Here is an 18,705-nt window from a genome sequence, read left to right as displayed (position 1 = left end):
TTACTTTGATATGAAACTTTGGTGGGCCATGAAAAATGAAAACAGTTTCCTCCCTTGCTTTGCATTTCTCTTTGCTATGGCCCACCAGAATATTAGATCAGGGTGAAAATTTCCCATAGGGGGTTTTATGGGATTCCGCATCACATGGACCGTTCAGATTAGACACCCATGGCACGTGTGCAAAGGTGCGTGTGTGCGTAGGTGCGCAGGGGAGCATGACTATATATATATATATATATATATGGCCGAGTTAGTCCGAGTCGGGTTTCGGACCAAGTTGGGCCGAACTGGGACATGTTTGAACTTGGCCCGAACTCAGTTTCAGGCTGAAGAAAATGGCCCGTCCCGGCACGAGCTCAGTTTCGGGCTGAAGAAAATGGCCCGTCCCGACCCGAACTCAGTTCCGGGTCGGGCCGAGTCGAGCGAGTTACCCGGGCTAGCCCGATTTGTGTACAACCCTACGTGAAGTAGTGAGGATTTAAAGCTTATCATTAAAAACTCTTCAGGATTTGTTGGTTTGGAATTTGATGACGTGGTACATGTGCGAAATTTATATGTATGATATAACAAATTGGTCTGATTCAAATCAAAACCATTGGCCCCTTGCTTGAAGATATAGCAGAGCTTGGTTGAGAGTACAACCATCTATTCCACCAACTAACAAGTGCAATATCAAGTGATTTGTGAAAGTTGGAAAGACTTTCCCGATGGGTTCTTTTTTGCCTTGAAAATAAAATACTAAAGTATAATAATTACATGGGTGAGCAAAAATAAGTCGAAAGATGAATGTAGAGAAAACAAATACTTACCACTAAATTGGGATTGCTGACTTGACAGAGAGTAATTGGGTGCTTTGCAAAATAGCGTGTTGATGAGTAAAGATAGACTAATATCAGATTTATAGCCTAATATTAACCCAATGTATGAGCAGAAGCGGAAAATTCGTAAAGTTATGATATTCCTTCAGGTCTTTTTGACCTTATGAACGGATTGGATGGAAAATAGATGGAAAATAAACGTTATGGTAGCCCTACGAATTGTTTAACGGTGAAAATCATTATTTCTGCTTCTAGTCTTGGGGTGGTCTAGATGATCTTTGGATATGATTCAATTTTTGGATAATACTCTAAAATGATCTCTAAAAATAGATGAACAATGTAGATATAATAAATACATCACTGTGGGGCCCATGTAATTTTGATTTCCTTTAAACTGTTTGTACAACTCGGAGCTCGAGGAACGCCAGTTTTGGTCTTGGCACGACACGTACCTGCAACAGCTATATATAGCTGGTGTGAGTGACGTACACTAGCCCATCCGCTTCCTTTTAGTAAACTATGTAGGACCAATTTGATTTTTTTTTTTGGTTTATCCACACCGTCCATCAGCTTTTCCATATCATTTTAGGGGTTGATAGTAAGTTTTAAGTATATCCGGTGATTAAGTAGATCACACTATAGGAAACAGTGGGAAATGGACGGATTCGAACCCTGTCCAATCCGATCCGACTCGGTTTTCCTGACTGAATTGGACTCGGATCGGTTAAGGCCAACAAGGGTTCAGATCTGTTCGAATCATATGACACGGACTCAGTCTCGGATCGAAACGAGTTCGGGTAAGGCCTTGCACATTTCGGACTTGGTCGAGTTGGACCGAATCTGATCCGACTCGGTCCGATGCCCAACCCTAATGCCGTTCATCTACTTTGACACATTTTGGTTCATGAGCTAAAAAAAGGAGGCATATCGAAGGCTAAAGTGGACCACGTTACTTGAAGTTATTAGGGGTGTACATGAGTCAATTCGAGTCGAACTGGGCTCAACCCGGCCCGCCTTGGTCACCAACTGTAACGCCCTGAAAATCGGGGGTCACGCAAACGCTCGACTCCCGAGTTCCCGAGAGTCACTTTTAACCGATTTCCATTAATGCGTTTAATCAGGTTTAATTGCGCAGCCTGAAATTTCCTGGAACATGAAACATAATCACACAAGTCTACTGATGTGAGCGTGATCAAACATATATTTATATACATGTCTAAAAGAATAAAAGGGGCACACATGACGCTACTCAACAAAATTACAAAAGAATAGTAAGTCGAAAAGAATAAAACTGAGCCCCCTGCTCAGTAATCCAATCTCGCCTCTCAAGCTGGCGGAGAACCCTCCATTAACTGAAAATAGGACAGCTCGTCCTCCTCCTCGAAGCTCGCCTCACCAGGCTCCTCTGCCCCTGAGTCACCTGCATCTATGAACGGTCTGGTTGGTGTTTTAAAACACCGTCCCAGAGTGGGAGTGAGTGATCAACTCAGTGGGTGCTATTAATCTTAAGTTATCACAGGCATCAATTATAATATGATCTTAATGAAAAACAGTCAATCATGTACATTTAACTAATCTTATTAATGCGCATGCATGTATGATGATATGATGCATGCCCTCGCCACAACTCTCCCTCGAGTGACTCCATCTAACGATCGCATATAACAACACTCCCACAATACGACCTCGATTGCGGAGTCGCCACCCTAACTAATGCGATGTAATGTGATCGTGTTAGCCGAGTTATTAGTTAGGTCCATTCATCCAGCAGATTGGGGAATCTGGTACACCCCACGTATCAACGCCCTAAACTGGTTGCGAGGCCAAGACCCCCAATGCGTGAGGCCGAGACCCCACGGTCCGTGATCCCGTCGGGTTCCTCATCCCCAACTTTAAGCATATGAGGAGTACCGGGAGAAAGGGATTGCTCGCGGTTACTGCGGGGAGGCACGGTACCCCAGCATAGGCCGACAGCTCGGACACAGTGTCCCATTCCACCATGCCTGGCTCACGAGGCTGTGGACCAATTTCAAGTGGGTTATTGATGGGCTACCATGGTTGTAAGGTGTTCTAGGTTCCATACATGTGTGAGCAAACATGGTTAATAATCAAGTTTGGTCAGACAGTAGGCTAGACCGCACGAGTCAGGTTAGCGTGAGGCGAGTGACATCGGGCACAAGGGACCCATGCAGTCGAACTACAGCCACCCGAACACACCCGCCCAAACCTACGAGTCCGACCATAGCGTAGTCCTACCGATGGGACTACCGTCTCTACTCAAGTTCCTGACCAACCCAAGAGGGTGAGGGAATCCATAACATGTCAACCATCCAAGTTAACAACAAGCATAATAATATCATATTCACAGGCATCTCAACCATACAAAAATGGATATTCCCCCAAGCAAGCAAACATTGTCAAGAACAAAGTGCATGTGATAGGGTGAGTTTGTGAGGAAGTTAAACACTTCCTCCATCTTGAGAAATCATATGTACAAAGGTAATAAATCATACATCCTATGAAGCAACAACACATGGAAAAATTAAACAAGGCATGAACGTGTAATCATCCATACATCAAATCATGTGAGAGGCAAGAACAATCATCATAAGAGTCAAACCAACAATTCCATACTATTTCAACAAACCTACAATTCCTAGGGTTCCTCTAGATTCTCCAAATATGACATCCAAGTAATCAAAATTATTAATCTCGTACTAAAATTGGTGCTAGGCCACCTAAGAACAATAGTCCGCACCTTCGAATTCGTTGAAGGCTTGGGAACGACCTAGGAGCGTGGATCTTTGGGGTTGAATGGCCGGAATCCCTAAAGCATATGTTTGTATGTTAGAACCCCATGTAAATCTCTTCTCCACTCAAGGGTTTCAAGAAAAAAAGATGAATGATCTTACCTAAACGATCATGGAATGAATGGTGTGGTTGTAGTGGAGAGCTTTTCCTTGAAGAAGAGGTAGAGAGTTGTGGGGTTTGATTCCCTCAGGCGCCACCTCGATCTAGGGTCCACCTTGTTCTTCTTCACCCACTCTTTCTCCTTTCTTTACTCGCTTGCTCTCTCTCTCTCTCTCTCTCTCTCTTTATGGTAGCGGGAGTGATGAGATAAGAGAGGTTGGTTGTTGGTGGATGGTGGGAGTTTGTGAGGAGGATTTGTTGTTGGAGGAGGGAGGAGGAGATGAGGGAGAGGGCTTGATGACTTGGGGAAGGTAGGAAGTTATGAGGGAGAGCTTGATTGTTGAAAAGAGTAATAAAGGAAAAATGAGGGAGTGAGCTAGGGTTTATTTCCTAGACTAGGCCCTTTTGGCCCTAAGTTTCATTAAATGCCTACAATAGCCCTCTAGGGCTCCCTATTGGTCTAGGGGCGGCCCTAACACTCCTTTGGCTACCAAATTTGGTGGGTAAGTGCTCTATAGCCCAATGAAGGGCCATATAAAATTTAGGAACAAACGGATGAACGGTTGTACGGTTTGAGTCAACGGTTCCGATCTTTAAATGGCCCTGTGGGGTCCATTTTAGTGATTGGAGCGATTTTGGTGGCCCTCTGGCCATGAAACTTATAGGATAGATACTCCATGGCCCGATGAAGGGCCATGCAAAATTTGGGGACGATCAAATCTGGGGTTTGGTCTTACGGGTCTAATTTGTAAGTGACGGTCACCGTTCCCCGATCGGATCCCAGAGTTTGTGGGCGGGTGTAGGAAAATTTATTAGATATTCACCGTAAATGTAGAAGAGATCTGACGGCTGGATAGCCTGGTATCTCAATTTCATTTGCAAGCGCCAGATTTCGGTCCTGGCATTGGTGGGGTGCATTTGGTCAGTGAAGATCTCACTTCTGGGTGTCTGCTGGGTCCGTGATCCGCGATGATCCACAAACCCAGTGAGATTTATGGTTCCCTTCATTTTTAGAATTTTCTGACCTTCCTGCGTCGCGGTGTAGCCCATACGGGTTGTTGCTAAGTGCAAACGAGCCATCTAGCTTGACGGCCCACACCGGGTCCTGTCATGACCCGTCTGGTTTATTCTAATAGGCTAATCCTAGGTTGATTTGCTTGTGGTACCCCACCGCGCATGGTTTAAATGAACGGTCCTGAGGAAAGTCCTACGTGGACGCCCCAGGACACTGTACTGGTTGGACGGGATGTTACACCAAGCACACCCAGCCTGAACCCGGCCCGGCCTGGTCACCGGGCCAACATGTCAAGTCCGAATTCAGCTTAGTCAGCAATCGGCTGAGTTCGGGCCAATTTTGGGCCTGTTCTATCTACAAAGGGACGGATGATGTTCTTACTTCTCTATTTCAAATGATTAGGATAAGGATTTAGAATATATATATATATATATATATATATATATATATATATATATATATATATATATATATATATATATATATAAATGGTCGGGTTAGGCCGAGTCGGGTTTCGGACCAAGTTGGGCCGAACTAGGACATGTTTGAACTTGGCCCGAACTCAGTTTCGAGCTGAAGAAAATGGCCCGTCCTGGCTCGAGCTCAGTTTCGGGTTGAAGAAAATGGCCCGTCCCGACCTGAACTCAGTTCCGGATCGAGCCGAGTTGAGCGAGTTACCTGGGCTAGCCCGATTTGTGTACAACCCTACGTGAAGTAGTGAGGATTTAAAGCTTATCATTAAAAACTCTTCGAGATTTGTTGGTTTGGAATTCGGCGACGTGGTACATGTGCGAAATTTATATGTATGATATAACAAACTGGTCTGATTCAAATCAAAACCATTGGCCCCTTGCTTGAAGATATAGCAGAGCTTGGTTGAGAGTACAACCATCTATTCCACCAACTAACAAGTGCAATATCAAGTGATTTGTGAAAGTTGGAAATACTTTCCCGATGGGTTCTTTTTTGCCTTGATAATAAAATACTAAAGTATAATAATTACATGGGTGAGCAAAAATAAGTTGAAAGATGAATGTAGAGAAAACAAATACTTACCACCAAATTGGGATTGCTGACTTGACAGAGAGTAATTGGGTGCTTTGCAGAATAGCGTGCTGATGAGTAAAGATAGAGTAATGTCAGATTTATAGCCTAATATCAACCCAATGTATGAGTAGAAGCGGACAATTCGTAAAGTTATGATATTCCTTCAGATATGGCATGTAGACATACATGTAAGTGCATTATAGCGACTGGCTATCATTAAGTCAGTCATGTAGACATACATGTAAGTGCATTATAGCTACTGGCTATCATTAAGTCGGTCCGACGTAATCGCATAGATGGATGAAACTACTCCTAATGTAAGGTTTCCACGACTATTGAGCAGTGGAGAGAGCTAAACTAAATGTCCGAAAGGACTGAATAAATTAATAACATTGCATTGGAGTTGATTTGGTTAAGTTTGTTTGATTGATTGTAGATCAAGAGAATTAATAACATTGCATTGGAGTTGATTTGGTTAAGTTTGTTTGATTGATTGTAGATCATTCTCTTGATGCTTCTTCTGTTATTTATAGATTTTTTAATGCAGTCATGAGAGTAACTGTTGCCTATATGAAAATCTTTCATGCTGACAACTGGAAAACACTGCTTACCTGCATTTGATCATGCTTATCCTTTCTCAAGTGCTTTCTTATTCTATCAAGAACCTCATGCACAATATCATGCTAATGTAGCCTTAATAGCTATAAGCCTTTACCTTCAAGTTATGTGGTCAACATGCTTCTTCAAATATTTGCTCAACAATGAATTGTCTTTTGTATATTTAGCCCATCGCATAGAGATATCATGCGTGCCACGTAGCCAAATCTACACCGTTCATCTAGAACTGCCAGATATTGACCAAACAAGGGACCCAAGTTTTGGATCAAGTTGATATTTATGTTTTCCTTCATACAAGTCAATAAGTTAAATGATAAATAAACATAACGATGTCTCATAGGATGTTTTCAATGATAAGAGTTCAATCCCTACTACTTCATGTGTGGTCCACTTAAGCCTTCTATATGCTTAATTTTATGGCTCATGGTTGAAAATTATCTTTCAAAATAGATGGACGGCACGGAGAAAACATATAAATCATGTTGGCCCTAAACATTATTGTTCATCAATAGGTATGTGCTGGTGTGGGTGATACCGAATCCATGCCCCTTTAGGTTGTCTACAGTATATCCGAACAACCAAATGGGTATATAAAAAGAAAACTTTTGCATAGATTTAGGGCCCATTTGGCCGGTCGGATTGGAAGGGACTGGATGGTATCGGAAGGGATCAGAAGTTAAATCCGGGATTGGCCTGGCGTGCCAAACAAATTCGGTGGTGATCTGATCCCAATCCCATGGATCTTAAGACAATCCACTGACAACACCATCGTTACCTTTAAATCCCATTCAATCCTCTCTGATCGTCGGAGGGATTGAAAGTGTCGGGAAGGTTTAATCCCGGGATTGGCCGGGCGTGCCAAACGGACTGGATATAGCAATCCCATGGATCTCAAGACAATCCACTGACAACACCATCATTACCTGGAAATCCATGCCATCCACCCTAATACCTTTCAATCCCTTTCAATCCACCCGGCCAAACAGGCCCTTACATGTACACTGTGATGACCTATCTAAAAAGGTAATATTACCTATCTTTAATCAGGCGCAACTTTACCAGGTTCCAGAACCACGCAGGTGGGTGAGATCTTGATTATGGGTCTTGCCATGATATATGCGTCTTAAATCCACAACCATTTTGACGTATCATTTTAAAGCATGAACCCAAAAATAAACTTGACCCAAATCTTAAGTGGACCACACCATAAAAACCAGTCCTGATTGAATCTCTACCATTAAAAACTTCATGCTTTCCACTAGAATATTTATTTACCATCCAACCTATTGCACATAAATATCATCTTGATCCAAAGCTTTTGTGCCCACAAAAAGTTTTTAATGGTCAATTATCACCTTTCCATGTACTATAGTTCATCTGGGATTTAAATCTACTTCATTTTTTGAATCATATCTTAAAATAAGCTTTCAATACGGATGTACGGCATGGATTTAGTTAGATACATGCATCATGCAGGCCTCCTTAGGGATCCGACCCACCCCACCTCGGTGGATCCGGCGTTCCGCTTAAGCCGCGCCCATATTTTACACAGAATATCTGATCATTATCTACATCCTCGTGAAAGCCTCCAACCTCCCCCGTGAATTTCGAATTTGCATGTGCGCCCAGTGGAAACGGATTGGCTACACCCTTACCACCCGCCAAGGGCTGGTGGTCGGTGCTCCGTGGGCCCCACATTATGTATATGTTTCATTCATGCCGTCTATTTATTTACCTAGATCATTTTAAGGTTTGAGGTAAAAAAAAAAAAGAAGGTATATCCCAATCTTTAATAGACCACGTTACAGAAAATCGTGTTGAATGAACGTCCACCATTAAAAACTTTTTAGGGCGTATAAAAGTTTTGGATCAAGATGATATTTATTTTTTTTCCTTTCATCTAGGTCTGTACGAATTAATCAATGGATTGGATGTCAAATAAACACTACAGTGTGCCTTAGGAGGATTTTAATGGTGGATATCCAATCACTAATTTTTTTCTTGTAGTGTGGTCCACTTGAGATTTATATACCTCTCATTTTTTTAAAAAAAAATCAGGCCCTAAAATAATCTGTAAAAATGGATGACCGGCATGGATGAAATACATACATCATGGTGGGCCCACAGAGCACCGACCACTAGCCAATCCGTTTCCTAGAATTAGCAAATTTCTATGCCCCAGAAGTGTTGCCAGGTGTTGGGTAACACCGCGTGCCACGCTTTTTCTTCGCAGGCAGAAATGGGTCGAGTACGTACTCTGTAAAAGTTGATGTGCCCCACTCGGAAACGGATTGGCTACACCAGCCAATGGCTGGTGGTCGCTCCATGGGCTCCACCATAATGTATTTATTTCATCCATGCTGTCGATGTATTTTTAAAGATCATTTTAAGTTATGCAACCAAAAATGAGATATATATCAATCTATCTCAAGTGGACCACGTTGCAGGAAACAGTTTTAAATGAATATCAACCATTGGCCTATATGACATAATTAACAGATTGGATGTCAAATAAACAATACAGTAGACCTTATGAGGATTTTAATGGTGGATATCCAATAACTATTATTTTCATGTCGTGCGTTCCACCTAAGATTTATGTTTCTCTAATTTTTGGGATCAAGCACTAAAATGATCTTTAAAAATGGATGACACATAAACATCATGGTGGGGCTCATAGAGCACCGACCACCAGTCACAGGGCTGGTAGCAGGGGGAGCAGCCAATCTGTTCGTGCCCCACTCTGCATTGAAATAAAATCACGCAACAGCCAATGGCTGGTGGTCGGTGCTCTGGGGACCCCACCATGATGTATGTGTTTCATCCATGCCGTCCATCTATTTTTACAGATTATTTTACAATTGAGACCAAAATATAAGTATATGCCAATCTGAAGTGGACCACATTACAGGAAACAGTGTTGAATGAGCATCGACCATTAAAAACCTTTTGGGGGCAATAAAAGTTTTTTATCAAGCTGATATTTGTTTTTCCCCTTCATCTGGGCCTGCATGACCTAATCAACAGATTGGATGTGAAATAAACAGTACAGTGGGCCTTAGGAGGATTTTAATGGTGTTTATCCAATCACTATTGTTTTCCTCTGGTATGGTCCACCTGAGATTTATATCCCTCTCATTTTTGGGATCAATCGATAAAATGATCTGTAAAAAAGGATGAACGGAATGGATGAAATACATACATCATGGTGGGGCCCACAGAGCACCGACCACTAGCCACCTGGCTGGTGGCAGGGGGAGTAGCCAATCCGTTTCCCTACGAGTCACTCCTACTCGGCAACGCTGGTCGCAGCTTGGGTGGATCCTTAACTACAGAACCACCTTGATTTATGTGACTTCTACTCATGCGGTTCGTACATTTTTACAGCTCGTTTTAGGGTAGGATCCGAAAAATGAAGTAAATCCAAACCTGATCAGGTGGACCACACCCTAGACGAAACGGTGGTTATTGAGTACCTATCATTGAAAACTTGCTTGAGGCCACCAGAATATTTATTTGCCATCTAATACCTTGATAAGGTCATAGGATGAAGGGACCTCACAAATATCAACTTGATTAAAAATACTTTTGTAGTCTATAAGAAGTTTTTAATAGCCAGGCATTATTGTTGAAGTCACATATATGCGAACCAAAGAAAAGCACAAATATCAGCTTCATTCTAAACTTTTGTGGCCCGCCAAAAGTTTTTAACAGTAGTTTACTATTGTTTTGCGCGGTATGGTTCCAAAGCCAATTGCCTGGTGTGCCATACAACCACCAATCTTGGTGGTGTTTATGTGGGTCCAACCATGATGTATGTGTTATATCTATACTGTTTATCTATTTTGCGAGATAATTTTAGGCATGAGCCTAAAAATGAGGCAGATCCAACGCTTAAGTAGACCACACCAAGGAAAGCAGTGGGGATTGAATGCCTATCATTGGAAACTTCTAGGGGGCTACAGAAGTTTTGGATCAAACTAGCATTTGTGCTTTTCCTTCACCCGGGTGGTGTAATCTTATGAACAGCTTAGATGGAAAATAAATATCATGGTGGGCCCTGTGAAGGTTTCAACAGTGGGTGACATTATCCTTACTGTTTTTTGTGCAGTACACTTTGAGATTTAACTCATACATCATGATGGGGTCCACAAGACTTTGTCACGTCAATACTCCATAGAGGTTGGTGGTGTGTGGCATACCGTGCAATTAGCTCCCGTGTGCTCTATTGAGATTTGTATCTACTTCATTTTTTGGCTCATGCCACAAAATGAGTTGCAAAACGGATGGACCATGTAAAAATGCAACACATACATAGAGGTGGGCCCAATAGCCGGGGTACCACCTACATAACTTGTCACGCTCCGAAATTTGCAAACCTGAATTTTAGGATTGTGAGTTGTACTTAAACAAAATATACAACGCAACCCACATAGTTTTCATACATTTTCAAGGTAATCAGAATCAAACTAATATAGTTAAAATAATTATCATTGAATAACATTCATAAATCAATCCTTGAATATTTAATTACATTGACATTCAAAAATAAATAATAACGATATACATTGAATTTTAATTAATTTCTAAATAAGTAAGGAAAAAAGTCTTTAATCTTGCCCAATTGATTTTTCATATACAAATCTTGCAAAATAATTTGTATAGGTGTGAGCGCGACAGCTCGTAGGGTCACATCCTTCCCAATATTGAAAATTCTACCATAATATCAAAATAACTTAATAACATAAATATAATCAATTATTAAATTGAAATTTTATATGACAATAATAATGATTTAGTATTCATAATAACAAAATAAGATAAAGACAATCATCCAACATCTTTTCTGGTTCAATTTAGGGCAAATCACTCGTATATGTTGTTCCTTTCAAGGAATGACCTTCGGCAGAGTATTGGTGTTAATCCTTTTAGGTAATGACCCTCGACAAAGCACCGATATAAACTTTTAGGGTAAATACCCAGGACAGAGTACCTGTGTGTGCTAATCCCTTTAGGAAATTACCCAGGGCAGATCACCCGTGCCGATTCTTTCGGGAATGACCCTGGGCAGAACACCCGTATCGTGCCAATCCTTTCAGGAATAACTCTGGGTAGAGCACCTGTAATAAATATAATGTAATGATCCTTTTAAGGCAAAACACCCATAATTTAAATACAATTTAAAGCAATTAACAATGATCAAATGAATTTATTCCACATATCAGAAATCAAATAAATGTATTCTACATCACTTAAAATCAAAATTAAATAACTTAAATCAGCAATACGAAATAAATAATCAATGAAATCAAATATATATACAAATAGTCTTTTCAATCGAGAAGATCACCTACCTGATCTAGTGTGTTATAATTTGATGTATGATTGGTCTTAACATATATATTGACAATCCGACTATGCTCAAGTTCAACTCAATTCAAAGCACACATGCATAATTGATGCAACTCAATGGGTGTTTCTACGCAAATTGATGGAGATCTCTATATGGAAATACATAATTTGATTATAAGCCTAATGATCTAGAGTTTTCATATTTCTGAAATTAAATATAAAAATTATTGAATTGATTCAGTGCCTTGACTCAGCGAGTCAACTAGATAAGCCACTAGAGTCGAAGGCACAACTATCACGCTATTTATGAATCAAAAGAATCGGAAGAATGTTACCTGCTGTAAGGCACTTAAGAGCCCAAATTTCACTCTGAAATTCAGTCAACTCTCGAAAATACAATGCTGAGTCGGCAAATGGTTGGAGAATCCTTATCTCTTGGTATCTCTCCCTCTCCATCTGTCTCTCTTGCTTCTTTCATCTCTTCTTTCTATCTCCTGTAGTCCTTCTCTTTCTTCCACCTTCTCCTTTCTTCCTTGTTAGATGGTTGATGCAAGGCGTTGAAGTCGGTGGTGCATCGACTGAACCCTATGACAATGGGTCAATTCGGATGCTGTGTGGAGTTCACACCCTATCTCCCTCATTCTCAAACTCTCTCTGGAGTTTGAATTTGATAGATGGTTTAGATCAGTGAGATGGGTCCCATGTGCAAGATGACGTGCAAGACTAGGTCCAGTCGTGCGGACGTTTGGAGCTGTGAAGAAGACGGAAGGATGGAGAGGATAGAGAAATCGGGAAGGGAGTTGGGGTTGGTGACGTGCTTATGCACGCCACTTTCTTTACTTTTTTTTTTTTCTTTAAAAAAACATGGTGGGATCCACAAAGATGATGTGGAAAATCCACTCCGTCCATCTGTCTTGCTGGATAATATTAGGACATGAGCCAAGAAATGAGGTAGATTCAAGGCTTAAGTGGGCCACACCAAAAGAAAGAGTGTGATTTCGTTTCCACCGTAAAAAAAATAAACGAGTTGTTACATAGCTGGTTTTGAGGTCCCAGCCAAGTCATGATCATGCTCCCCTTTTGAAGGACAACTTGAGAAAAATATAAACATCGTTCATCCATCATGGTATGCGCTGATGAGCGGTGTGGATCATCTATCTATGCATCCAGTGGCCTACCACGCATGACATGTACTAGTGGAGGGCTATGGCAATTTAGAGCCTATTTGGATTCAAGGTGAACTAGGAAAATGCGTGTTTAAAAGGCACCCACCATGATGTAAGTGTTTTATCCACACTGTCCATCCAATTTGCTAGCCCATTTTACACATTGAGCCCAAAAATAAGGCAGATCCAAATCTCAGGTGAACCACACCATAGGAAGCAGTGATTAAACACCCACCATTAAAATTTCCTAGGGCCCACTGTAGCGTTTATGTGCCATCTAACTTATTTATTAGGTCACATAGACCTGAATGAAAGGAAAACATAAATATTAGCTTGATCCAAAACTTTTGTGGCCCATAAGAAGTTTTTAATGGAGGGTGCTCAATCACCATTGTTTCTCTTGCTCTGGTCTGCCTAAGATTTGCATCTCCCTCATTTTTGGGCTCATCCCCTAAAATAAGCTAGCAAAATGGATCAACAGACCAGATAAAACACATACATCATGGTGAGGCCCATAGAGTTTCAAGCATCGACCAGCACCAACATGCATACTGGATGAGTCATTATCAAATATGAGTTCACAAGGGAAAGCAAAAACATGACATACGCCGGAGGTAAACTGTTCTCCGCATGATGAAAAGACCATTTGCACCCGTTTGTGAAAATTCTTATTTTCTGTATTTGTAAATGTTTTGATTATAATTTCATAACCACTTGTTGTATTTCGCAGAAATAAAATTTAAAAATAAATAATTATTTTAGAAAGTAACTAAATATTTTATATGAAAACTTTTCACACGGCTAAGTGGTAAGAGTGGGTTTGCTTGGCGGGATGTAGGGTTGTTTAAATGCTTTATTAAGTGTACTTTACACTTTCCATGTATACATTCATGCTGGGAGCTCAAAGAGCTCATTTCTCTGGCACATGCTTCAAATCCTTATGAGCTATGGCGCAATTTATGGTGAATTAGGGTTGAGCCAGAGGTTTAACCCGCCGACACCTACAGTTTTAACCATAGCGTTGATTGAGAATAACCAAGCCATGGTTCTACACATGGCAATGATGTCATGTATCATGTATGTGGCAGTAATTGTGATAATTAGAATTTAGGTCACATGTGGTAACAATTTTTTATAGTTGTAGTAATTGTTTTTATTAAAAAGACATAATTATCACAAGACAGGGTCATGCTCATTTAAATTAGAGTGATTGGTTGTTGTGAATGTGTGCAGATGTTTTGGAGAGACATGTCCCTTCCAGTTCTATATAAATTAAGTATCATACTTTAAAGAGGAAAAAAAAAAAAAACATTTGCTAATGAAGTCATTCCCTTAACATATTATATTATCATTTCAAAGTTCTTCATTTCTTCCACCATGTACTATTTCTTTTTTGACTCTTTAAAATTGTTATTTAAAATATTATTGTAGGTAAATTTTTTTTCCTCCATCTCACTTTTTGAAAAAATGTACTGTTGAAGAAAATACAAATGCAACCACTTTACTAGAGTATACGTTGCTTTGCAAGCAGGTGTAAATGTCTTGCTAATGCAAATTGGTGGCAATCCCCAGTTTACATTCTATCCAAACAGGCTATTTGGAAGTAAATCTTCATTTAGGGCATGTTTGATTTCCAAATTACAATGGAAATGCATGGTAAAATAGTCATCATTAGTTCCCCTTGTATTTACAGCTCTTGGATTAAAGTTGACAATGATAGGATAAATCCTTTGGTGCGGGGATATGTTTTGGATACAAAAACTATGAGGCCCATAGTGATGTATAGGTCTTATATCTCAATGCTGTCCATCTATTCCACTAGCACATTTTAGGGCATGAGCCTAAAAACGAGGCATATCTAAAGCTCAAGCGGACTATAATGCATTAATTAAACAGTGGGAATTGAACACCTATGTTAATAACTACTTGGGTGCCACACAAATTTTAGATCAAGCTGATTTTTATGTTTTCCCTTTATCCATATTTGTATGATCTCATGAAAAAGTTGGATGACAAATAAGCTTCCATGTCGGCCGCCCTACAAAGGTATTGACTTTCAATAGATGAGGTTCGTTAAGACCACTGTTTCATGTGGTGTGGTCCATTTGAATTATGAATTTATCTCATTTTTTGATACATGCCCTAAAATGATCGTGCATGTGGAATGGATGAATGGCGGGGATATAACATATTCATCACGATGGGCTCCATATTTTGTGTGTGTATAGAAAGTCATGGAATAAAAAAATTCACACGATGAAGCAATTTCTTGGCAAATCAAACTAGGTGTAAAAAGTAATAATGATCTATTTACTGTCTATTTATAAGCAATTAAGAAAATAAAACAGGCCCTTAGGGGACAAGGTACACAGATTATATCCACGAGGTACGAGCATGCACCCTATTTAACCCCACATTCGTTTTCTCTGGTATGATATGACAATTTTAGCCTTTTCATGGTAGGCCCATGCCTTTTTAGTTGCATCAATGACTTTGGATAATTCAATTTGTCAATTGACTCATGCTGTACATAAACACTTTCATTTTTTTTGCTACTACACAAAAACCATACTCTAACCTATGGCCTTAGCAATGTGATTATGGTAATAAAATTGGACGGTCAAAAATCATTTATGGAGTAGTGGGTCTAATCAGCCATTCATTTGCTGTGGCTCATAGTTGTGATGGCCTTATAAATTTTAGGGCTTTAAAAAAAAAAAGAAATAAAAGAAATTTGGCATGTTCATTTATATATTCAACCATCCATGCATGTATGGAATCATACAATTGTTAGATCCTTGATCCATATATCATCCATCTGTTAATCATGACATCGAACTGTTAAATTATTCATTTATGCATATATTTAATTGTATATCTATACATCCAAGCGTCCAACTATCTATCCATCTATCAAATAATATGATCGTGCATTCCTATGTTAAACCATTCATTTATTCATTAAATCTAACTGTACATTTATTGGATCATCCATCCGTCCATTTAACAATCCACCCATTAGATTTTCTATCCAACCATACGTTTCAGCATCCATCCATTCATCTAGCTATCTATATATTCATTCATCTGTTAATTCATCATTCATCCATTAGATCATTAATCCACCTATTCATCTTGTAATTCGACCATTTAATGTAGCATCCATCCGTTCAAAAGCATCATCCACCCACTCATTGTATATTATGACCACACACATTCCGCCACATGTGCATATACATCACAGATGCACATCATACATCTTTACTCACGCTACATACACGTGTATGCCTATCACACCCATCACACACACACTGTGCACATGCACACCTTGTACACACGCGCGCGGGCGTGCGCGCGCACACACACCACTCAAGTGCATACCCACCACCACTACAAGAACAGGGGGCTTTAGCCTCGGTTCAAAACTGTGGCTAAAAAGGTTAAAAACTGTGGCAAAAGCCTTTAGCCTCAGTTTTGCTTCAGTTATCCAAATCGAGGTTGAAACCCTCGTGGCTAAAGGCTTTAGCCTCAGTTTTAACACACGAGGCTAAAATGACTTTTATCGCCTCGGTTCATCAAGTGAGGCTAAAAAAGTCTTTTTAGCTTCAGTTTTCTCGAAATGAGACTAAATCGAAATTTTAGCCTCCATTGTTTCCAACTGAGACTAAATCCAAATTTAGCCTCAGTTGCCTCCAACCGAAGTTAAAACTATTTTTAACCTCAGTTCTCAACAACCAAGGCTAAAGCCTTTAGCCACGGGAGTTGTAGTCTCAGTTTATGTAACTAAGGCAAAACCGAGACTAAAGATGGATTTAGCCTCTTTTGGCATCAACCGAGGCTAAATTCGGTTTTTGACCTCATTTCTCTATCAACCAAAGCTAACAATATCATAATCAACAAATGATTGAACCTATGCATATCTCACCCATTTAACATTCATCAAGATAACAATCAACACAATATCAACAAAACAATTAACATTCATCAAGACAACAATCAACACCGTGTGTGAGCAAACAAATTCCCACGCTTCCCTCTCGCTTTCTCTTCACTCTACCAAATTCTCCCCCTCCATCCCTTCTCCTTAGTTTCCTCGTTTTTCTAAATTAGCCCAAAAACCCATAAAAGCCACTTCTCTCACCTCTACTTAAAAAGGACCTACTGTTGGGGGGCCTTACACAAAGCTTTAGGATTTAACCTCCCAAATTAAACCAGAATTATGGGATAATAAAGCAATGAAATAAATCAAAGTATAAACCACACCACACAAGAGATTTTTACGTGGAAAACCCTCAAAGAGGTAAAAATCACGGGACCTCGTCCAGATCAACAATCCACTATGAAGTAGAACGTTACAACCTTCTTCACTCACGCAGGAGTGAATAAATAATAAGATAATAAAAGAAAGACGGAGAGATCTCACCGATCACGAGGACGTAGAAGCGCTGAGATGTTGATTGCACCGTAGATCACCTCCACGAGTAGAACCTCCCTTCCACAAGCTTCCTCTCTCTCTCTCTCACACCTTTGATAGCCCTAAACCCTTTAACAAACTCTTGTAAAGCTTTAGGAAACCCTCTTGCATTGCCTAGAAAGGCCCTAGGCACCCCTATTTATAGTTTATGAAACTATCTTCCACACCCTGTTGCAAAAGACCTTGAATTTTTGCAGTCCGCACAAGATCCGGACTCGAATCTGCGTAAGCTCGACTGGTCGAGCAGTGTCCTCGATCGATCGAGTGGCCCACTCGACCGGTCGAGCACCTCCCTCGAATGGTCGAGTACCTCAGAGAAAAACCATCAATTGGTCGCTGGACTTTGAGTCGAGCCCCACTCGACTGGTCGAGCGCCACCCACGACCAGTCGAGCAGTGAGGCGAAACACTTCGAATTTTCAACCCGCTGCACCGTCTCTCCTCTGAACTGAGGAGGAAAATCCCATCAAATCTCTCCCTTTCCGACTCAAGAGGAATTCACCTTATTCAAGCCAGCCTAGTTTAGACAAACCTCAAACTTGCCCTTGAGCAAAGCCTTGGTCATCATGTCTGACCCATTATCATCCGTGTGGACCTTCTCAAGCTATAACACTTTCTGTTCTAAAGTATCCCTAATCCAGTGATACCGAATCTCTATGTGCTTCGACTTGGAGTGCTGACTTGGATTCTTCCTCAAGTGTATAGCACTTTAACTATCGCAATAGACCACGTATTGCTCTTGCTTCAGGCTAAGTTCCTATAGGAACCTCTTCATCCAAAGCATCTCTTTACATGCCTCTGTGGCTGCAATGTACTCGGCCTCTGTCGTTGACAATGCTACGACTTTCTGTAGCTTACTCTGCCAAAAAACTGCTCCCCCTACAAACATGAACATGAATTCCGATGTAAACTTCCTGGAGTCTATATCGCTTGCCATATCTGCATCTGTGTAGTCCTCTAATACATATTTTTCGTCACCATAGCATAGACTCAACCTGGATGAGCCTCTTAGATACTGTAGTATCTATTTCACCGCTGCCCAATGCTCTTTGCCAGGATTGACAAGATACCGGTTGACAACACCAACTGCATATGCTATGTCTAGGCGTGTACACACCATAGCATACATCAAATTTCCTATAGCTGATGCGTAGGGTATCTTCTACATCTCTTCCACATCTGCCTTCGTCTTGGGACACTGCCTGTCACTTAATTTGAAGTGACTATCCAGTGGAGTACTGACCGGCTTCGCTGCCTTCATATTGAACCGCTATAAGACTTTCTCAATATACCGCTCTCGTGATAG

This window comes from Magnolia sinica, chromosome 1 (genome assembly GCF_029962835.1).
Source record: "Magnolia sinica isolate HGM2019 chromosome 1, MsV1, whole genome shotgun sequence".
Taxonomy (NCBI): domain Eukaryota; kingdom Viridiplantae; phylum Streptophyta; class Magnoliopsida; order Magnoliales; family Magnoliaceae; genus Magnolia; species Magnolia sinica.
Note: the sequence above shows the minus strand (reverse complement) of the source record.